The 24107-nt window shown below is 46.7% G+C and overlaps 1 protein-coding gene across 1 annotated transcript in view; it reads right to left on the bottom strand.

Moving 5' to 3' along the window:
* The window catches only part of COLGALT2 (collagen beta(1-O)galactosyltransferase 2), a 67878-nt gene that overhangs the window by 42569 nt on the left and 1202 nt on the right, over positions 1-24107 (bottom strand). The gene's annotated exons all lie outside the window — the stretch shown is intronic.

Here is a 24107-nt window from a genome sequence, read left to right as displayed (position 1 = left end):
CAGGTGCATGGCTGGTGGGAAATGTCACAGCCTTCCAAGAAGTCGGGAGAAGAGGAGGCTCAGAGGTGACCTTATTGCAGCCTACAAGTACCTGAAGGGAGGTTGTAGTGAAGTGGGAGTCGGCCTCTTCTCCCAGGCAACTAGCGATAGGACAAGAGGACACAGCCTCAAGCTTCACCAGGGGAGGTTCAGGTTGGACATTAGGAAGCATTTCTTCTCAGCAAGGGTCATTAGCCATTGGAAGGGGCTGCCCAGGGAGGTGGTGGAGTCCCCATCTCTGGAGGTGTTTAAGAAAAGACTGGACATGGCACTTAGTGCCATGGTCTAGTTGACATGGTGGTGTCAGGGCAATGGTTGGACTTGATGATCCCAGAGGGCTCTTCCAACCTGACTGATTCTGTGATTCTGTGAAGCCACAGGGCTAACACCTCTCTCCACCAAAGGAAAAGAGTTTCGGCTTTTTAAAACTCTTCTAAATCTGACCCGCGGTATCAAAAACAAGCAAAGAAACTTCAAACCACAACAGCAAAAATTAGCTGTGTACCAGGTGCTCCTGGGAAGACTGAGACACAAAATCCACCCAACACTTTCTCCAGGTTCTTCTAAAGATATCCAAGGTGTTTACAACAGCTGCTGCTGATGGGAGCCACATGAAAGAAGCTGAACACACAGCTAAAAAAAAAATCAAAACCGTATATCCCAAGACCTTGCTGCTTGCCATATGGTAAGGAAATGAAAGGACACAATGGGTGCAAGCAGGACCATCTGTCTTAGAGGCAAGGCACGTGCACGGGCTTTACAGTTTGCGTTAACATTATAAAGAACCATATAGAAAAGGTAATGTGGGAAAATTAAAAATAAATAAAGCAAATGTTCGACACGGCTCCAACTGGTTAGTTACTGTCTCCAAATAACGAAAGGGCAAATGGCTACAGAGCTTCCATCTCTGCAGCAGAGAAGAGGTTTACCCAATCAGCAAGGTGACCATAGGAGGGGGAGGTTTGGGAGTTACGTTGTCTCTTTAGCCACCGCTCAGTACTTACATGTGGGTAAGCCTACATCTTACATTATATTGCTCTCACATCCAGGCTTTAGGGACTTACTCACACCACCTTCACGGACTTAATTAATTCAGTCTCTGTTTCCAAGCACTTCAGTGACTCCAGGAAGCTCAGAGTCTTTGCCACATCACGTCTTCACTGCATTGTTAAGCTAAATCTGACATTTGGGGTCTGGCTTTTCCTCTGTGTCCATCTTTCAAACAGTTAGCAGACCCTCCTCTTCACCACCTGCACTAAACTTGGTCTCCACCAGCACCCAACCATGCAGAGGTTACACACGAGGCCAGCCAGGGCTATGACCGGGATGCAGTTTGTCCCACTAACACTCCACGAAGTGCCATAGCCAAAGGCTAAAGCACCCTAGTTAGTCACAGGGCCAGGAATAAAAGATTTGTTGCCTTTGAGCAACAAAATGTTGAGGTGTTGGAGCGAGTCCAGAGGAGGGCGACCAAGCTGGTGAAGGGTCTGGAGGGTCTGACCTATGAGGAACGGCTGAGGGAGCTGGGGGTGTTTAGCCTGGAGAAGAGGAGGCTCAGAGGTGACCTTAGTGCAGTCTACAACTACCTGAAGGGAGGTTGTAGTGAAGTGGGAGTCGGCCTCTTCTCCCAGTCATAGGACAAGAGGACACAGCCTCAAGCTTCGCCAGGGGAGGGTCAGGTTGGACATTAGGAAGCATTTCTTCTCAGCAAGGGTCATTAGCCATTGGAAGGGGCTGCCCAGGGAGGTGGTGGAGTCAACATCTCTGGAGGTGTTTAAGAAAAGACTGGACATGGCACTTAGTGCCATGGTCTAGTTGCCAGGGTGGTGTCAGGGCAATGGTTGGACTCGATGATCCCAGAGGGCTCTTCCAACCTGATTGATTCTGTGATTCTGATTCTGTGACTCTTTTCAGGGATTATCCGAGCTTTCAGAGAACACCCTTGAGAAGGAACACAGCCAGAAACATGCAAGTCATGTAACTTCTGTATTCTGGGTTCAAGGAATGAGCAATAAAAAAGCAAAACCAAAGTGCTAATGCTGGAGATACAACCAGCCCTTCCCTCTCCGAATAAACAAGCCCCCAAACAGTCTAACAGCCCAACCAACGCATAACCCCTGTCAACCTACAAGATGAAGTTAATCGTACGCAGCATTCAATGACATCAGACTGTAAATTTCTCTTGATCAACTGCAAATTTGCAGCAAACGTAGTGGGTTTCATTATCCTCTCACTGGCACAGGTTTCACTTGGCATAGAGCAGTTTACGCCAAATTTTGCTTTCACCAGCATTAAGCTAAAGCTCACGGTCATCAGCAAGTTATTTCAGAGCTAGACTTTGCTGCAGCCAGCGTGGAACTTGAGACTTCATAATTTTGGCCTAACCTTCCTCAAGTAGCCAGCTACACCGGAAAATGGAGCTTCTCTGAATTGCATGGAATGGTCCAGTGCTTCAAAATAAACGGATTATGTCATATTTGCTGGCAAATGGCTGAAAATGTTTTATATGTAATTAAGTAAGAGATTAGAAAAACAACCACTGCAGCCAAGCAGGGAAAAAAAAATATTCAACCTTTACATATGAAGTAGAGAGTTTTCCTGGATGTCATCTGTAATTTTGTCCATCACATTTCAGATGAAGAAACAGCTGAAAAGGTGACGACACCTCAGATGCTGAGAGGGTTCTGAATATGGAGGAGGGAAAAAATCAAACAACACTTTGCCAGCATGAAATAGGCAACTTATCAATTAAAATTTTCTTAATTTCTACCAGTGACAGATTTTACAATGTTCTTGCTTTGAATGGCTAAGTGGGCTCATCTTTAATTCCTCTGGGAATTAGGCAACGTGAATCAGAGAGGTTAGAGGGCATTGCCCACAGCCCCCTGAGATCCACGGCAAAGGTCTCAACCTCCCTGAGCCCAGCTTTGTTTTACAGAGAGGGAAACAAAAGCAAAGAGATTAATGGATTTTCACAAGCCACAAAAAAAAAAAAAAAGGAGTGGGTGTCAGGGCTGGGAATGATAAAACAAGCCCAAGCTCCTTCCAAAACACACACTGAAATAAACTACAGATATTCAGCGTTTGTAGAGCAGTTTACTTAACACATTCACACAGTATTTGTCAGACCAGTGGTAAATTTGTGGTCGTGGCAATCTCAAGAATAACTTGTCCTCTGTGTTGCTTTTAAGAAACTTTCACAAGCTCAAAGGCAAAGTCTCTCTCTATTTTCCCTTCATCACTGAAAAAAAAAAAACATGGGTTTTTGGAGATGTAGTTCCAGGTTTATTTTTTAAAGCAGTGAAGCACTCGTACTAGAGGAAAAATAACCAATAAGTCTCTAGTATTGGAAATATTTTGCACACACTTGTAAGAAGCAAGTGGATGAACTCTACCCAGGAGCTGAGACCCAGACTGCAGCCTCCACAGTGCTCAACGTGACTTAACGCTGTTGTAGTGTCTCAAAATGAGGCCCAAATCTGTTGGGTTCCTTGCTCAATTGCTTCCTTCGCTGACCGGGTGATCTCTGCCCAGCTCCAGCCTCGCTGGCAGAAGGGGTGCGGATAACACACCATCAACCACCTCATCACCTTATAGAGCTGTGTGTAACCAAAGCATTTCTGCTTTTAAATTCCAAATACTTTGGGCTAGCTAAAATTTCCAAGTCTTAATCTCTTTTCATTTGTGATCTTGTGTTTCACTCACAGATATAGAATCTGTTGAGGCTGAGGTGTTGGAGCGAGTCCAGAGGAGGGCGACCAAGCTGGGGAAGGGTCTGGAGGGTCTGACCTCCGAGGAACGGCTGAGGGAGCTGGGGGTGTTTAGCCTGGAGAAGAGGAGGCTCAGAGGTGACCTTAGTGCAGTCTACAGCTACCTGAAGGGAGGTTGGAGTGGAGTGGGAGTCGGCCTCTTCTCCCGGGCAACTAGTGATAGGACAAGAGGACACAGCCTCAAGTTTGGCCAGGGGAGGTTCAGGTTGGACATTAGGAAGCATTTCTTCTCAGCAAGGGTCATTAGCCATTGGAAGGGGCTGCCCAGAGAGGTGGTGGAGTCACCATCTCTGGAGGGGTTTGAGAAAAGCCTGGACATGGCACTTAGTGCCATGGTCTAGTTGCCATGGTGGTGTCAGGGCAATGGTTGGACTCAATGATCCCAGAGGGCTCTTCCAACCTGATTGATTCTGTGATTCTGTGATCCACGCGGCTTCTCCTATGGAGGGAGGCACGGGCACACGTGCGTGGGACACACGGCTGCTGTTTGGTGAACACACGTGACATACCAGGGATGCCAGAGTCAGAACACATTTTCTCTTGGAAAAGATTGACTCTGGACTCAAACTGATGGAAAACCGGTGCTATGCTGATGGCTGACTGAACTCTAAAGAGATGAGAAAGAAAAACAGTGAGTTCTCAACCTTTCTCTCATTTCTCTTTCTGCTGGTCTGTCCTCTCTGTGCGGGTGTCCGTCACCAGAGAGATGCAAGCTTTGGGGAGAGCCGAGCACCAAAGGCGGCATCAGCGAGTGTGGTAAGTGCACGCAGAGAAGAATGCAAATGCACTATATATTTTAACTACTTAAGGTTTAATCCTGACCACAAACACACAGTTTGAGGAGAGTTCATTTTTTTCCCTTCATTGCCTGCATGTAAGTAAAGAGAGAAAGTAGTCTTACTTATCTCAGTAGCCATCTCCTAGTAAATTGATGGGGTAATTGGAAGCCCCATAACACACATGTATGTCTTTATTTTGCAGAGCGTGGTTCCTAATTATGCCATCTCATATGAAGACAGGCTGAGAGAGTTGGGGCTGTTCAGCCTGGAGAAGAGAAGGCTCTGGGGAGACCTTCTAGCACCTTCCAGTACCTGAAGGGCCTACAGGAAAGCTGGAGAGGGACTTTTTACAAGGACAAGTAGTGACAGGATGAGGGGGGACGGTTTTAAACTGAAAGAGGGGAGACTGAGATTAGATCTTAGGAAGAAATTCTTTGCTGTGAGGGTGGTGAGACCCTGGCCCAGGTTGCCCAGAGAAGCTGTGGCTGCCCCCTCCCTGGCAGTGTTCAAGGCCAGGCTGGATGGGGCTTGGAGCAACCTGGTCTGGTGGAAGGTGTCCCTGCCCGTGGCAGGGGCGTTGGAACTGGATGATCTCTTTAAGATCCCTTCCAACCCAAACCAGTCTGTGATTCTATGATTTCCAATGGGAAAGATTCACAGCTTAGATATATCCATTGCCAGGGGATGAAGTGCACAAGATAAAGCATTTTCTAACCTCAGTGGAGAGGCTCCCACGCACATCTGCAGGCATCAGACTTGCCTGTCCCAGGGGGGCACGCTCTGACCCAAACAGCCCTCGCACACTTGTCCGGCAGCGTTCCCATGCCTGGACATTTGAGCTCCCCAGGGTTCTGAGGCAATGTCAAAGGCTGGAAAACTGGATTTTTGGAATATCTGATAAACCCATCACAAGGCTTTGCTGTGGGGGGGATGAAAGAGCAGATAAGCAAGTGACAGTCCAGCTTCAACGAACCCACAGTCCTCAGCTGAGTGCACAGGGAACCGGTCCCAGGCTCTCCCTCTGTCAGCGATACACACCATCCTACCCACGATCCCAGTACTACAACAGGGAACAGCAGATAACAGGCAACAACTGTTTTATATATTACAAAACATGCACCCACTCCAGATAAAATATCACAGGTTGTCTTTGGAGACTTTGGGTTTTACACAGAGATGCAACGTGTAAGGAGACAAACTGAAATCTGATTTTTTATTTTTTATTTACTGAAGCTATCAAGTTTCTTAGAAGTTCTGTTCAAAGGTGTCCAATAGATCATTTAATCTGAGCTACTACATACCACAGGCAAAGCATCACTTAATGTCCCCAAGAGTAACCAAAAGATTTTAGCATCACCTGCTTGCCACTCAAAAAAAAAGACTTTTTTTTCTAGTTTTCATCTGAAACTGTCTCAAGCTTCTTTTCTGAAGCCTTTCAAATAATCTATCAAGAGTTTCATTTGAAATCCATACAACAGCAGCAACCGGTGCAAAATCAGCTGTAACCAACCAGCCGATATGTTGGATAAGGAACTGGCCACTAGAGGGATTTCATAAATAAATGAAATAAAAGTAATTGGTTAATTTCCTCATGGAAAAGCTGAGATAAATCATTCTGCTGCCTCTTAAACACCTGCCAGTGTCCCAGTCGCTGCCTGGGAGAACCGACAGAGCAGCTAACAGCAGGTTTCTGAGCTCACAAGGCCACTGAGGATGCTTTTAGTTGGCAGCTCCTGTTCCTCAGGCTCCAAACCCAACCATCCCAGAGAGACAGCAGACACCTGACAAGACCCTTTCAGCATAAACTATCCCTGCCCTGTAACACTTAGGTAGAACTTTTGTTTTAAAGTGCTTCATTCTCCTCCTGCTTCTATGACAAGGTGACCCACTTACTGGATGAGGGAAACGCTGTGGACGTGGTCTACCTAGACTTCACTAAAGCCTTTGACACCGTTTCCCACAGCATCTCCTGGAGAAACTGGCTGCACATGGCTTGGACGGGTGTGCGCTTTGTTGGGTAAAAAAACTGGCTGGATGGCCGGGCCCAGAGGGTTGTGGTGAATGGAGTTAAATCCAGTTGGTGGCTGGTCACAAGGGATGTTTCCCAGGGCTCAGTGCTGGGGCCAGTTCTGTTCAATATCTATATCAATGGTCTGGATGAGGGGATCGAGTGCACCCTCAGGAAGTCCACAGACGACACCAAGTTGGGCCGGAGTGTTGATCTGCTGGAGGGCAGGAAGGCTCTGCAGAGGGGTCTGGACAGGCTGGATCAATGGGATGAGGCCACTGTATGAGGTTCAGCAAGGCCAAGTGTCAAGTCCTGCACTTGGGGCACAACAACCCCCTGCACCGCTACAGGCTGGGGGAGAGTGGCTGGAAAGTGCCTGGTAGGAAAGGACCTGGGGGTGTTGGTCGATGGTGCTGAATATGAGCCAGCAGTGTGCCCAGGTGGCCAAGAGGGCCACCAGCATCCTGGCTTGTATCAGCACTAGTGTGGCCAGCAGGACTAGGGCAGGGATCGTCCCCCTGTACTCAGCACTGGTGAGGCCGCACATCCAATCCTGGGTGCAGTTTTGGGCCCCTCACTACAAGAAAGACCTTGAGGTGCTGGAGCGAGTCCAGAGAAGGGCAACGAAGGTGGTGGAAGGGTCTGGAGCACAAGTGTGATGAGGAGCGGCTGAGGGACCAGGGGGGGTTTAGCCTGGAGAAAAGGAGGCTGAGGAGAGACCTCGCTCTCTACAACTGCCTAAAAGGAGGGTGTAGCAAGGTGGGGTCGGTCTCTTCTCCCAGGTAGCAAGTGATGGGATGAGAGGAAATGGCCTCAGGTTGTGCCAGGGGAGGTTTAGATTGGAGATCAGGGACAATTTCTTCCCCGAAAGGGCTGTCAAGCACTGGAACAGGCTGTCCAGGGAAGTGGTGGAGTCCCCATCCCTGGAGGGATTTAAAAGCCGTGTAGATGTGGTGCTGGGGGACATGGGTTAGTGGTGGGCTTGGCAGTGCTGGGTTAACGGTTGGACTCGATGATCTTAAAGGTCCTTTCCAACCAAAACGATGCTATGATCCTGTGCTTCACCTATTCAGCTCACATAACCCAATACAAGATCTAACAAGCTGAAATCTCCATTTCTTTGCCTCCTTAGTTGCTTTCTTCCAAGTATGTTCTTAGGTCCTACGCCAGAGTTCGCAGGCTTTATAGCTCCATCTGCGTTGTCTGTTCAAGAGACCTGGCAGAAACAGGCCTTTGTCAGTTCAGTAGGTCTGGAAGAAATACATCCTCCAGAGCAGAAAAGGCTGGCGTTTTGGTCCAGCTGTGTGCCCGAACTGTTATAACCAGATGTTTTATTTTATCTGTGGGCTGTCCCAAAAGCGTATGTGTAGTAACCAACTTGGCCACACATTCTGCAGCAGCAACAGGAACTGGTCAAATTTGTCAGTTGGGCGGTTACTGCTGGTAGATGTAGTATGCAATTGCTTTCCCTTAGAGATCTCGGGAGAGGGAAAAAATAATTGAGACTTGAGCCATGTTTCTGCTCAGCAAGTCTCCCCTGTGGTACACTGAATTGATGCTTGCTGTCGTTTGTGATTTAGATCCACCTGCTCCGCAGAGGTTGGGCAGTCTGCATTCAGATGAGGACGCAGTCTGTGACCAGAGCGCAGCAATAAACAATGCACCTTGCAGGAGATAATATAGTAAACCTGAAGGTGATGGAAGGCCTCCACAGGTAGCAGGATCAACCAACACCACTGCACTGGCTTTGCAGTTTGTTGAGTGTAGAAAAGAAATGACTGCTTCCCTTAGCCCCAGTCTAGCTCTGGACACATATACTGTGTCCAGCTCTGGGGCCCCCAACAGAAGAAGGACACGGAGCTGTTGGAGCAAGTCCAGAGGAGGCCACGAAGATGCTCAGAGGGCTGGAGCCCCTCTGCTATGGAGACAGGCTGAGAGAGCTGGGGCTGTTCAGCCTGGAGAAGAAAAGGCTCCAGGGAGACCTTCTAGCACCTTCCAGTACCTGAAGGGGCTACAGGAAAGATGGAGAGGGACTTTTTACAAGGGCATGGAGTGACAGGACGAGGGGGAACGGTTTTAAACTGGAAGAGGGGAGATTTAGATGAGATATTAGGAAGAAATTCTTTGCTGTGAGGGTGATGAGACACTGGCCCAGGCTGTCCAGAGAAGCTGTGGCTGCCCCCTCCCTGGCAGTGTTCAAGGCCAGGTTGGATGGGGCTTGGAGCAACCTGGTCTAGAGGAAAGGTATCCCTGCCTGTGGCAGGTGGGCTGGAACTAGATGGTCTTTAAGGTCCCTTCCAACCCAAACCAGTCTGTGATATATAAAAATAGGCTGGTCCAAAAAGACAGATGTGATGTTTGTAGTCAAAGCTGCTGGAAACGCCACTGATAGCAGCTTGATTCTTGTTCTGTAAAACAGAGCTTCCTTCAGGGCCCAGGTATTAGGCAAAAAGTCCTGGCAACAGCCTTAATTTTGTATGAAGTCAGAGCAGAGCTCTGCCAGCAGACAGCTATGAGCTCACCAGTCTGAAATAACAACTCATTGACAACAATTTTTGTGGAAGCAACAACTTGTTTATGTGAGAAATAAAGGGGGGAGGGGAGGAGTGAGTGCATGCTAGGAGTGATAAAACACGTACACAAGCCCACTCCATGGCTTAACAACAATAATTTGCATTTAAAGCTTGCTTTAACTAAAAAAAAAAAAGATTAAAATCATAAATTCAGAGAAGGTATTTAGCAGCAGTGATATTTTCATATTCCAGTCACACACACCAAACTTATTTCAGATGAGTGTTTTGAAAAATGAGTGTAACCAAAGCCTCTGACAGCCAGAGCTGAAGGAAAAAAATATTTGAAGAGGCAAAAGACCCAAAAGCAATTATTATTCTCTGCTAACCTATTTAGAAGAGTCTGGGTAGGGTCCTCCAGAACCCTGGAGCCAGTCATCTAGGAGACAGCTAAATGGAAACGGCATCCAAAACTTCCTCCTGAAGAAGCATGTATCATTTGGAGCAAACACCAGCAGCATCCAGAAGCTGATTTATGCGAGTGAGTCAAGTAAATCTGAGGGCATATGACTGGGAAAAATGAGCATAACGCTGGTCTACTACTCTGTTGTTCCTTGCTTGGTTATAAGAACTGGTTGTGCTGGTGCCTCTTCCCAGTGGTTACCAGGACTATTCATTTCAGGCTCAAGGAAATGTCAAGCCCTTTACTTTGTGAAGAGAACATCAGGTCTAAGCCCATACCAGCCCCTGGCCTCTTCCTAATTTTGGCAGCTCTACAGAACACTTTGGGGCCTGGAACCTTTGCACTCTCCATCCTTGCCCCTAAACCAGATACAAACAGGGTACGTACGCACCAAGAGCACGCAGCACTTGGCCCCTATCAGCAACAGGCCTCTTTCTAAACCTCTGGGACCTGAATAATCTGCTCGTATCTCAGTTTGCAGCAGCTTGAAACTCCCCAAACCTAACCCTGACACAAGCCGTTCCATACAGCAAAAGAGAACAGAAGGAATTCACCTCTACCGACATCCCACCTCCATCTGAAGGCACTGAAGAAGACAGAACCAAGCCAAACTACAGCAGCTATAGAGTTCCAGGCATTCACTCTAGTAAAACTATTACCAGAAACCCCGTACGCACACTAACGGAGAATAAAACGCCACGCACCCAAGTCAACACCAACCTTCTTCCCAACTCTGCCAGTCATGCAGAATCCAGCAGCAAATTCAGATTTCCAAATCTCACTCCTAACCACAATCCCCTAAAGAACCCCAGTTCAATCCAGGGGGATCACTCTATTCACGGAAAGGGTTATCAAGCATTGGCACAGGCTGCCCAGGGCAGTGGTGGAGTCCCCATCCCTGGAGGGATTTAAAAGCCGTGTAGATGTGGTGCTGAGGGACATGGGTTAGTGGTGGCCTTGGCAGTGTTAAATTAATGTTGGACTCTATGATCTTAAAGGTCCTTTCCAAGCAAAACAATTCTATGATTCTGTAACAGGAGATCACAACACACACACTCCACCATTTATAATCCTCTTTTCTACCTCTGTAGGATCTGCACAGGTCAGAAGTAACAGATTTCTCAGTGTTTTCCACTCCCGTGACGTAACTTCAATTCAAACTCTCACCTAGGAAGGGATTATTTCCATAAGAAAATAGATTATCAGCCATTGGCCCCTACTGACACCACTCCTGACTTTTTAAGCCTGTACAACCTGTCAGTAAAACATGTCACCGAATATTTAGATTTCAAAACCTGAAAGCTAACCTCCAAGCTATTCCAGCTGTGGTACACAGAGGTCCCTTGTATACACCAGAACAGAACACACCACTGCCCACTGACACCAACCCTCTTCCCATCTCCTAGTGCTGGGTTTTATAGGATCTCAAATTGCCTCAAACACCAACCTCAACTATAACTAGTAGTTCAAAAAAGAACACACTGCATTGACAAATGCAGAACTAAAGTAAGCAGAAAGGCTATTGCTTGTAAAATCCAGCAGCAAGATGGGACTCTCAAACGAGGATTTGACTGGAGTTTGTAATAGAGGTATTCTAGACACAGAAAACCTCTCCAAACTGTAAGTGAAGGGCATAAAGCCTTGGTTTCCCCTGGACAACAAACCTCTTAACTCTGCAGGAGCAGCAGGATCCAGCAGTGACCTGAGTGCCTGACCTGTTAAATTTCCTGGCTGTAACTGGAAATAACGGATAAGCTGTACCATAAAGGAGAATATAAGGTGTTGCCCTCCTGCTGACCACAAACTCCTTTCAAGCCTTAGTGAATTCAACAACCTTGAAACTACACATTCTCCAATCATAGCTCTAATCCTCCCTGACCTACTCATAATCCTAACTTGTACACAGTAGAGCAATCTCTAAAGTAAAACAGAGCATAAGGCATCATCCCAAATGGCACCGGCCTCCGACCCAAACCTGTGGGCCCTGCACAATTCAGCAATAAACACGGCTTCTGAAGCGTTGGATTTCCAAACCCTGCTACCATCCATCTCCAGTGCCCACCACAGGAGCACTTCTCACAGCAACAGAGAGCACGAGCTCCTCGCCTCCCCGCTCCCAGCCCCAGTCACCATCAACAGAGGTTTCTACAGAAGATTTGAACTTCACCTCCTCTGGTTTTAGTGCCTTTTCAAGTCGTCTCTTTCTAAATCCCAATGCCAACCCTAAATTCAGTTATTCCCGCAGAAGGAAATCCCACAATAAAAGCAAATGGAATACATTGATCCAAAGCAACATTCTCCCCAAACATTAACCTTAACCTTACCATAGAATCATAGAATGGTTTGGGTTGGAAGGGACCTTAAAGACCATTCAGTTCCAACCCCCCTGCCACAGGCAGGGACACCTTCCACCAGACCAGGTTGCTCCAAGCCCCATCCAACCTGGCCTTGAACACTGCCAGGGAGGGGGCAGCCACAGCTTCTCTGGGCAACCTGGGCCAGTGTCTCACCACCCTCACAGCAAAGAATTTCTTCCTCATATCTCATCTCAATCTCCCCTCTTTCAGTTTAAAACCGTTCCCCCTCATCCTGTCACTACTTGTCCTTGTAAAAAGCCCCTCTCCCGCTTTCCTGTAGCCCCTTCAGGTACTGGAAGGCTGCTAGAAGGTCTCCCCTTAACTGATGCCAAGGACTAATCCCTAAACAATTAGACCCTCAGCAAGACAAACCGAATTCCCAATCCTTTTTTTCTAAACCTTAAACCCACCCAGCCCTAGGGACTAACCTTAAACATAGCCAGGGGATGAACAGGTACATAAACTGCACATAAGGCACTGCTCCCTGGGGACATGAACACATTTCTTAATTCCCACAGCTAGGACAGAACACAACAATAACGATTTCTCATCTATCCAGAAGCCACCTAAAACTCTGATTCCTCAAATTATTTTTTTTTTCCTCCCAAATACACACTGCGACCTCAACTCTCATCCCTTCTGATCACTGCAGTTCATCTAGACTAACGTAATATGCATGGCCCTTCAAGTCATCTTTCCCCAGACCGTAATCTTAAGGAGGGGACAAACCCAACACTAAACCAGAACATACAACACTGACTCTTTCCTAATCCTGCAGACCCTACAGAACCTGAAAAAAAAGTGGGTTACTTAAAACCCCAAACTTTATCCTTTACCAGTAACTGTAATCTTCATTCTAGTCAACGTCACAGAATCACACAGGTTGAAAGGAGGTGGGGGGGAAATATATACAAATAAAAACACCTCTCCTCTCATAGAAAGGACCAAGGAGAACATCACTTGGCCCCCCGAGTGCAGTACTTCTGTTACATTAAGGACTCGGGGTCATCTTGGCAGCGTACTGGTGACCCCGTGGATGAGCAGCATAGCCAGAAAGCTGGACAAGCTTCAGCTATCTCCCTGCAACATGCCAGGACAGCGAGTCAGGTTGGCAGATAGGTGCTCCCATCCTCCACAGGAGACGGCTTCTGACAACTATTGCCCTCTTTTTCCTTCATGCAGACACTTGATGGAGGTTCAGCTGTCTCTGATGGGACATCTTCCTCCTCACCTGTTCCCCATGTCCTACACCCACTCTGCAGTTGCAGAGCCACAGACAAAGCGCCTTTGTAGTGTTGCCAGAGTGCCAAGTTTCCAGCCTCTCCCTTCTTGGGAGTCTTCATCCACCGCTCCTTCGAGGGAGTCCCTAGCCATTCCTCCTTCCTTGCAACATGGGATTCAGGATCTTTGTTCTGAAGGGTCTCTGTGAAGACCCTGTTTTCCACCCATTCACCTTCCCCAGTGGCACAGAGCTGGCTCACCTCCTCCCACCGCTCTTTCATCCAGCCACCCCCATGCAAGGCCAACACCAATGTGATACTATATCACCAACAGAGCAATACTAAACAAAGTCTTGGTGAATCCAGTAACAAATCAGGCACTTGAATCCCCCTTTTCCCAATCCTTACCAGTAACTCTAACCAATTCCAGACAAGAATTAAGGAGAAATAAAACACAGGCCATCAGTTCCTGAAGACACCAGAACTCTTTCTAACCCCTCAGCTTGCAGAAATGAGGAACAGCATGACTTTTGCTGTTTTCCAAAACAAAAACATAAGCCTTTACCCTGATCATACAGTTCCTGCGCTGAGTTTTCATCTTTCAAGATGTCATTTTTGTTAGGATTCTTGCTATTCTGGTGCAGTGACTCATACGTGTAGCTGCTGTGCTTTTCACTTAGCTCTACATCTTTTTGACGCTGCCTTTATGGTGTCTATTCTGAATTCGGGTTAGACTACAGGAACGGACACTTCATTTAAGAAAAATTTTCAAGAACAAAAACACACCCTTAATAAACTGCAAAGGGAGTTAATAGCATTAATACGCACCCCAGCATTGAAACTCCCCCGAGCAGCAAATCTGCAGCTAAATCTCAGGATCCTGGGATTTCACACCTAAGACAGCACTGGAAACAGGCACCCGGGGACGTTCCGAAACCAGTCCACCAGCCCACCCTCCGTCACTCCTCTCCACGGGCTGTGTCACTGTTGCACCATTTATTTATCTTCTCACGCAGAGCTGCAGCTGGGAGACATGACTACCCAAAAAGTCACTCCGCTGCTGGCAGGCAGCGAGGTGAAGCGGCCAAGGACCACACTCCAGCACGCACCAGGGAGGACAGCTAACCCGCCGCCGCGGGCTGAGGCGGCTGCGGCCAAGGTCAATGCCATGCACCTGTTCTGCGCTCTGCAGCAAACGTGAAGCCACAGGGGCTCCTCTCCAACGAGGTTTTAATCTCACTTAAACACACTGGTTTATTTTTTTGGATGCAAAGATGACATAACATCCCTGTATCCTCATATAAACTGGGAAGTGCTGATGATTAAAGGAGAGAGAAGAGCCTTGCTGCCAAGCTTTATAGGCCATAGAACCGTTTTGGTTGGGAAGGACCTTTAAGATCGAGTCCAACCATTAACCCAGCACTGCCAAGGCCATCACTAACCCATGTCCCTCAGCACCACATCCACACGGCTTTTAAATCCCTCCAGGGATGGGGACTCCACCACTGCCCTGGGCAGCCTGTGCCAGTGCTTGACAACCCTTTCCATGAAGAAATTGTCCCTGATCTCCAATCTAAACCTCCCCTGGCACAACTTGAGGTCATTTCCTCTCGTCCCATCACTTGTTACTTGGGAAAAGAGACCAACCCCCACCTCGCTACACCCTCCTTTCAGGTAGTTGTAGAGAGCGAGAAGGTCTCCCCTCAGCCTCCTTTTCTCCAGACTAAACACCCCCAGGTCCCTCAGCCGCTCCTCATCACACTTGTGCTCCAGACCCTTCACCAGCTTCGTTGCCCTTCTCTGGACTCGCTCCAGCACCTCAATGTATTTTCTGTAGTGAGGGGCCCAAAACTGCACCCAGGATTCGAGGTGGAGCCTCACCAGTGCCGAGTCCAGGGGGATGATCCCTGCCCTAGTCCTGCTGGTCACACTGGTGCTGATACAAGCCAGGATGTTGTTTGCCACCTTGGCCACACTGACAGTTCATATTCAGCCACTTTCCTCTTTGCCTGCTAGACATAAACTACAGGAACAGAAGAAGTTTCTCATAGCTTTCCCTGGTTGTTTAAAGCTCACACTTCCTAGTTAACCTCTTCCTAGGACTTGCCATAAGATGGCTTTTGACTAGCAAATGACACAGCGTGCACATTAGCCTGACTACAGGAACTGTTTCAGTCTGACTACTGAAACATGGGAAGTTCCACCTAAATACGAGAAAAAACTTCTTTACTGTGAGGGTGCCAGAGCCCTGGCACAGGCTGCCCAGGGAGGGGGGGGGAGTCTCCTCCTCTGGAGTTATTCAAACCCGCCTGGACGTGACCCTGTGCAACGTGCTCTGGGTGACCCTGCTTGGGCAGGGGGTGGGACTGGTTGATCTCCAGAGGTCCCTTCCAACCCCAACCAGTCTGTGAACTTACTCAAGTTCACTTGGCTGAAGTCTCGTGAGGAATAATTCATGGATTCAAACCAATAAACAGGGGAAAAAAAAAACCCAAACCCAAAACATTTGCATTTGGCAGAGTTTAACGTTTAACTTCCATGGCACAATTACCTGCTCAAAGCATGAATGCTGGAAACCAGCCCTTTCCTCCAATTTTCCTAAGTACTTTGTAAGGACAAGAATGATTGAAAATACTGAGGAAATAACTCAAACTACAGCCTTAAATTCCTCTTCTACCCTCAAAGGAACAATGCAGTACCTGTTTTAAGAGCAGCTTTGAGCAAGTAGAAAAAACAAGATGCTGACCTGCTAACTGAAGAGATAACCACCTGCTATCAGCTTCAGGATAGAAACTAACACTTCACAGTTAATGCAACCTAGTTTTTGCCACTGGGCAAAATTCAAACCAGACTGCAGCCGGGTATAACCTTTCCTCTGCAGAGGGATCAAAGAGCAAAAAAATAAGCAAACAATCCTGTTAGAATCAAGGGAAGTCTGTAGCCTGTCTGGGAAAAAGGAAAAAAAAAGAATCATAAATAAAAATCATAGTTTTCCTCCTTACAGGAAAAAAAATTAAAAAAAAATTTAAAAAAAGTCAATCACTATTGGAACCAAAGCCTTCCAAAACCAACGTGAAAGAGCTTATATGAGCCCTACTGTGGCACTGTAGTTTACACACCCACTATCTTCTGCTTCAGCATGCATTTAGATCCTCATGAACCCAAGGGGGATGGCCTCAAAGTTAATGCTTTTTCTGCTCCACATCAAGATCTTTGTTTATAAGGGTGCTATTTCTATCGGTGCATACAGACAGAATGAAAGGGGAACAGCTAGAAACCTGTTCACCTCCATGTATCACAACCACATGGCCATCAAGGATGGTTGAAGCTGGTATCTCCAGCAGTGCCAGTGTTTTAAGAGCCCCTGGAAAAGGAGCAAGGACAGATTTGTATTCCCATCCCAAAACAACATTAGAACCTTTCATGCTGTTCTACCTGATGGCATAGTTATAGGTTAGCAAGTTGGGAATACATACTGACTATGGAGCTGTTGGAGCGAGTCCAGAGGAGGCCACGAAGATGCTCAGAGGGCTGGAGCCCCTCTGCTATGGAGACAGGCTGAGAGAGTTGGGGCTGTTCAGCCTGGAGAAGAGAAGGCTCCAGGGAGACCTTCTAGCACCTTCCAGTACCTGAAGGGGCTACAGGAAAGCGGGAGAGGGACTTTTTACAAGGGCATGGAGTGATAGGACGAGGGGGAATGGTTTTAAACTGAAAGAGGGGAGATTTAGATTAGATCTTATGAAGAAATTCTTTGCTGTGAGGGTGGTGAGACACTGGCCCAGGCTGCCCAGAGAAGCTGTGGCTGCCCCCTCCCTGGCAGTGTTCAAGGCCAGGTTGGATGGGGCTTGGAGCAAGGTGGCGGAAGGTGTCCCTGCCCATGGCAGGGGGGTTGGAACTGAATGGTCTTTAAGGCCCCTTCCAACCCAAACCAGTCTGTGATTCTATGTAAATAATTGGTCAGAATGAAAGCTGAAGATATACCAGCCTTCACTCCTGAATAAGCAGATCTCATTTCCCAGCATGTCTCGCAGCTATCTCAAATAAGCTATCGCCTCTCCCAAAGAATCCTAAGAAATACTCCATGAACATAATCCCAGTCCTCTCCAGTGGAACGCCTTATTCAGTCTCCAGCACAACATGAAGCCATTTATTTAGCAGTGCCACACCTGGCAATAAGAGGATCAACATGTTACATTACAAAACATTATCACAACCAAAGGGGTTCTCAGAAAACTCTGGTGACTAAACTCCATTTGAAAGCATAGACCAGTTCCATAATCAGCTGAAAAAAGTTTAAAACCACCACATATTCATTAGGTCCCCTGTTAATTTTCCAGGAAGAAAACTGGAGTAACAAAAGTACTCTGGTCCAAGGACACCTGACACAGATAAATAGATAGATAGATACGGATGCACACACAACCAAAACCAATCATTTCTATGTTTAAAAACTGGATTCAGGCACTGAATGAAGCAAATTGTACATTTGCATTTAAAAAGAAGTCCTTTTTTCTTTACTGATGAGCCTACACGTGCCCATCTGAAGGAGCTGGGCATTTTGGCAGAAGATGGCCAAACCTCCACCTTGTAGAAAACGATAATTTCTTTTTTTTTATTCATATCTTTCTTTAGCCTGAAATTTTGATGCATGTGGGCCCCATTTAGCTGTAATCCACCCTTGGCGATGAGCATCATCGACGTACACGATGCTTCGCTAAAATAAAGGAAATGAAATGCACATAAATATATTGAAATAATATTAAGTCTGAGACATCATCCCACAGGAAGGAAATTCCAGGTTTTGACAGACAACACTCGGCATCATCTCAGTCCTCTCTCTACCCTGTAGTCCATACGGTCTTGCAGGGAGTCCCCCAGGACCAAAGAATGACAGTGAGCGCCGGGGATGGGCAGCTCCCAATGTTCTGCACACCACGTGTACCACGGGTCTGTCTTCAGAGAATCCTGACTTTTAGAGAATCCCAGATAAATAATTGCAGATGTTGCGATACTTTACGTAAAAGATCAAAAAAGGCCTTCAATCTATGGTTCAGTGTACATCAGGGCTAGCTCTCCTCTGGTCCCTCAAGCAAAAACTCTTGTTCTCCTGTCCTAAGGCAGGCCCATGCCATACCTCCCAGGAACCAACCATGCTCAGACACTTGGGGTTTCTTCTTCAGGAGTCTGCCCAGCAGTCATCAGGCAGCTTCATGAAAAGAAGGCATGCTTAAGTTAGCAGAAAGAACATGCAAAATGGAAAGGGAAAAAAAAATTGGAACAGCAGCCTTCATGCAAGTTTGCCTTCATCCCAAAGATCTGCCACCCTGACAGACTCATCCTCAGCCGATATGAATTTCCAAGACACTCCTTGACAGTGACTATCTCACTGGAACGTGTTGCCCAGAGCTCGTGGAGTCTCCATCCCTGGAGGTATTCAAAACTTGAACTGAAATGGTACTGTGCAGCCTGCTCCAGCTGAGCCTGCTTTGAGCAGAGGTTGGGACTAGACCATCTTCAATGGTCTAGTCAGAGGTGCCTTCCAACCTTAACCCTTCTAGGATATCCATGCATTAGCCTTGGGACACTGTGGTTGGAGGAGCACTACAGAAGGGAAAAGGGTTTTGTCCTTGTAATAAGGGAATGACAGCAAGAACTGGACAGATTTCACCTGGATCAGACCTAACTGACCCCTGCTTCCAGATTCCCCAGAAGTTAAGAAGCTGAAAGAGCTTGTACACATGAAATTACCTTTTTTGTTGTTTTTTTTTAAAGGGACAAATTAATTCCAGCACTTCACAGCCAACATTGGTTGCAGCTGGTGCTTTGACACACTCCCACAGCTGCCTCCCAGTTCCCCCACTCTTGAAGGGGCTTCAGAAGACATGGCAGGACACAACCCTGACAGTCTGCAGCCTTGACTGGATGAGGAATCCCAACCCTGGGCGACAGACAAGTCAGGGATGAAGTGGGATCCTGCCCTGGGCAGGAATGAACCCCTTGAGGTCTTCTCACCCTTACTTTGTACGTATTAAAAAAAAAAAAATCTTGAAAGCTAGTTCTCCCTGACCTTTGAAAGCATCCAAATGCTTATAATAAACAACCGCCTCTGATATCGAACTCTGTCCCGCTGTTTCTTTGTGCTGACATATTATTTTATTGGCATCTAAACACACCAGCTGCACTGCAAGGCACCAGGTAGACAATTACACAAGTGACAAAGGGATAACAGGGCAGACTTGTCTCAAAACGTGGTTACCAAAAGACAGCAGCATTTTCAAAGAGACAAAGCACGCAGGATTCAGACCAAAAATCAATCACAATGTATTATATTCACTAGTCTTACAGAATTCCTACACGTTCCAAGACGTCATTTTTACGTACAATCCCTGCACCTCTGGAGGGCTCTTTATTCATTTGATGAAAGATCCTGATGTTCACATTCACGTCTCGTAGACCCCAAGATAAAGCGTGGGACAAGATGCTCTTTAGGGACATCAAAAAGGCATCAGAATCTGGCAATTTGTGAGCACAGTAGGAAAAATAAAGAAACTCCTGCTACCCAGCAAACTGCCATCACGCAGCTGATGCTTCCTTTAAGGGTTCTCTGCAGAACTGCAAAGTTTTTAGCTGAAGAGCAGTTTAAGCCTTGCCATGCAGACCTCAGCGAGGCACAGCAGTAATTTTCGGCTTCCCCTCGAATGTTTCTACTGAACAATTTCATTATGTCATTTGCTTAAGTGTGCCAAGACGTAAATGAGGGAGACAGACCCAAAGGACAATGAAAAAAAGTTAATTGTGGATATTGGGATGGGATCTTTTCTTTAGCCTTCCCTGGTTTTCTGTTCTTATGTAAATTTACTGCACTTTAGTGTAAAAGTGACCTCAGTGAGAAAGAAGAATCAAGAAATATCAGTTATGAATACTATCTCTGGTCTTTAATAAATTCAAGAATCTTGTGTAGGTTACTTAACCTTTCTTTCTCAATTTCCCCAGCTAGAAAAATGGAAGTATTTTATTCCCATTCTTTCTTTTAATGTAGTCATCTAAATACAAATTATTTGGATGAAAGACTCTATGCAACATCTTGCACAACAGGAACATCACCTTAAGCATAACTCCGAGGCTGTGCAGGTCCTGTCTCACTCAGCCCCACTTAATCTATGACTATTATTAAAGCTGTATAATAAATAAATTAGAAGTATCTACAAATATGAATGGGAAGTTAAAGCCCACAAGTTTAAACTACAAGCCCAGTGAAAAGTCAATTTAATTTCTACAACTTCCGCTTTAATATTGTCCTGTGGCAGCCACAGCACAGGTAAGCAAATCTGAAATAGATACAAAACACCAGTGGACAGAAGCAACAGAGCCAGCAGACTGGAACTTCAGCATTCCTGAGTGATTAATACTGACCGGGAAGATTAAAGTGACCTTGTTGCACAAATGGAAACGAGGACAGAAAACCCAGCACGCTCGAAAGCCAGCGCTTCCCAGTGAGTAATAACACCCATTACGGTTTCGAATGGTCCCTGCACCTTACTGGGAATTGTCCTCTATGTAGAAATGTTCACATCTGAAAAGTAAACTGTTGAAGAGTAAGAAAACGCTCAGATGGCATATCATCAGCTAGTTCTAGACTATTATAATATATAATTACGAAAGTTTATTATTATACTGATCTCATCAGCTTCTATTTTCAGCTACAACTAATTGTTTCAAGCTGAACCCACTCACCCACGGGAGCCGGTGTTACAGTATAGCCACTGATCTCTCACCTGGGATTTATTCCAGTCTCACCTGTGGTTCATGTTAGCCTTTCTGAAATATAAGCATACTCTAATCTGCAAAGCAGGCACAGATTTCTTCAAGCACAAAAGAACCTAATTACTGCTTCCAAGCGCCAGCTCGTTTATGCAGGCATTTAATCCCCAGGTTAATAAAAGATGCTGTGAGCCATCTGCTCACTCAGGTATTTAAAGATGAAATTACAGACAACTTTCTTTGCTATACCATCACTTAATCCGAGGCTAAGGAAAGCACAAGCCAGTGTGATAAACTGCTGAACACACACGCTTTCACTTTGCCCACTACAGCCAAGATGAACCTGCCTGACAAACAAACACTCCTTGCCTACAATTGAATGGATCTCAAATAAACAGAGTCAGCATTGCTAATGCTCAAAACAAGAAAAACCACCCCAAACCACCCAAAAGAGGGTTGGGGCATGCTGGCTACGTAGCTTCAGGGTCATTTTCATCCAAAATAAAGAACATTTTTCCCTCCCTTTGCAGTTCTCCAACACCAAGGACGCAGTCAGGTTTCCTGGGTTCCCTAACTCAGCTAGGCTGGGTTCGCAGCACAGCGTCACGGACACAGCCCCCAGAAAAGCTCAGCCCACGCCAGGACCCACGCCAAGCGCAGCCACACAAGGAGTGCATCAGGAGAACACTCCCCAGCTAAAAAATAGATTGACTAAGGTCCAAAAGCCATGTTTTGTGAAGGCTCTCCACTGTTCCTGGGCACTAGCCTGTTTCTCACCATGTTAGGTATTTTTGAGCCAAACGCTGTCTGGGCTTTCCACAAGTAGCTATGGGGAGGGCTGTGACCCCTTCCTCCTTTGCAAGAGGGACAACTGTCATCTCCAGCATGACCCTTCCACAGCTACACAAGTGCCAGCTTGAAGAGCAGAGAGGGAAGCTGGGTTCTGCTATGGTAGGGGGTCTTTGCTGGCCCCACCTCGGAGGCCAGCACCAAGGGCTCCCAGACTGCCTACTGCCAAGTCTACCCCACCACCCTAAGCAGGGCCATGACAAAGACCTGAGCACTGTTTCACAGAAATCCCCACCGTTAAGTCATTAGTACAACCCTGGGATGATCTGGCCTGTGCCCACTGGTACTCATCCAAGACAAGGATGGCCAGGGACCATCCCCAGGAGGCAGCAGAGATGAGGCTTCCCGATTCTTGGAGGGTGGAGGAAGAAAGGAAGGAAGCCTTTAACTGCAAGGACGTGGGTCACAGCGTGCCGGTTGGCCTCAGACCAAACGGCCTGCTCGATTCATCAGCAGCCGGCACGTCCTCCCGAGGTTGCTCACAACCACCGCAGCTGAAGAAGTCAGAATTAAGACCAAAGGGAAGAAGGGAGTACGAGACTGTCCAGGCTAGATCTTTTGCTCAGTATCAGGCTAACAAAGAGTGAGATTATAGGCTACAACAAGAAAATTCAGTGTCTGCTTTAAACTTATTTATTGTCTCTTAACCCATCTTTACTGTCACTCATATTCCACCCTAGAAATCTGTCTGAGGAATCCACTGTTGAATTTAAGCCCTCAAGCACTACAGAGAGCATATGAAGCTTAAGAGATGATACATGTTTTTAATTTTCATTCTCAAGATCTACATTTGGGCATTTTAAAATGCTGACTTACTCAAGAAAACTTTGAAGTAGAATGTAAGTGGCAATGAAGGAACGCAACTCTCTGACAACCACCACTTCTTCACACCAAGCTATGCCAGCAATGCAACGGCCAGGGACACAGGTAGGTCCTGGAACTGCTCTGTTGAAAGGACTCTGTCAGGCACAACGTCTGAAACGCGAGACACTTCCAGAAATGGATCGTACTGTTTCATCTGTTCTCAAGAGACTTGATAGATGCCATCTGTGACCTTCCTCTCGGTGCGTACTTTGTGTCCTGAACACCCCCAGCTCCTAAAAAGCTTAAGTCTTATCAGGGAGCTGAAGTGAACAGGACTAAACCTCTCCAAGGAATCGCTGCCGCCCTACACATACTGCTCGCTCTCTCTGTGGCAACTCAGAGCACCTACACAACTCCCTTTTCAGTTGCCACGACATTTTAGTCGTTCTCATTTTATAAAGCTTGACAATTTCAACAGCAGATTTTCCAGTTTAACCATGCCTTGTGTCTGTGCACAACCCTCTTAAAAATGGAGTGCTGTTCTTATAAGAACTTAGCATATTTTATGTCATGTTTTATGAACACCAAGCTCAGCTCAATCACAGTCCATATGTGAGGTCTGGTAATATCTCCTCTTACACACACCTGCTAAGATGAAATCCAAACCAGCAACAGTCCTACTGATACAAATGAAAGTGAAGCCATGGACACACAGACGAGTCTAGAATTCACCCACTGCCATACACCAGCTTGTAATTCCACAGCCACGTGTGTGTGGCACAACACATTCGGGCTGATACCGTGATCTGCTTTGTACACCCTTGTCTTCATTTAGCCCACACCCAGGGCTAAACAATAACCAGCTGTTCTATCACCCAAGACCCCTCCCCAGCTGAGAAAGGGAATTGGGAAAAGAAGGGAGAGTCATGGGCTGAAATTTAAACAGATTTAATAAAATATGGAAACCAAAACTGATACTAATACAAAAGATGCAAAGTTATACTCAGCCCACGGAGTGGTGGTAAGTTCCTCCAGGGATCACAACCATTGAGAAGAGAGGAGAAGGAGGTAAGAAGAGAGCAAAGAGCCCCCCATCCCCCTCCAGCTTTCCCATTTATAGTGACCCTAACATTAATGTTACAGAACACACCTGTGGGCCAGCCCAGGGCAGCTGCCCTGGCTTTCACTGTTGATGGCCTTGATCACCAGCCCACAGCTGGCCACAGACTGAAACAACATGGAACAGAAAAGTGATTCTAGAAATTTTATCCCTGCAAAACCAGGACATCCCTAAATTCAAAAGGAGAAAAAAAAAACGGGGAGGGTGAAGCCAGGCACTGATTATACCAGCCACTAATTTTCTGCAAAGACCTGTGAAGCACGTGAAGACAAGTAACAGCCCCATTCCTGAGGCACACACAGAAACATCTAATGCTTCATAACCCTTTAGCATCAGGGATGTGACACGGGCAGGGGTCCTCCCCACATCCCTTTGCACAAAGTAAAACTTAACTTTGGTGACTTTTTAAGTTAACAGGAGTCTCCTG

The sequence above is a fragment of the Nyctibius grandis genome, chromosome 21 (genome assembly GCF_013368605.1).
Source record: "Nyctibius grandis isolate bNycGra1 chromosome 21, bNycGra1.pri, whole genome shotgun sequence".
Lineage (NCBI taxonomy): Eukaryota > Metazoa > Chordata > Aves > Nyctibiiformes > Nyctibiidae > Nyctibius > Nyctibius grandis.
The sequence above is the reverse complement of the archived record's forward strand: the minus strand, read 5'-3'. Positions and strand labels throughout refer to the sequence as shown.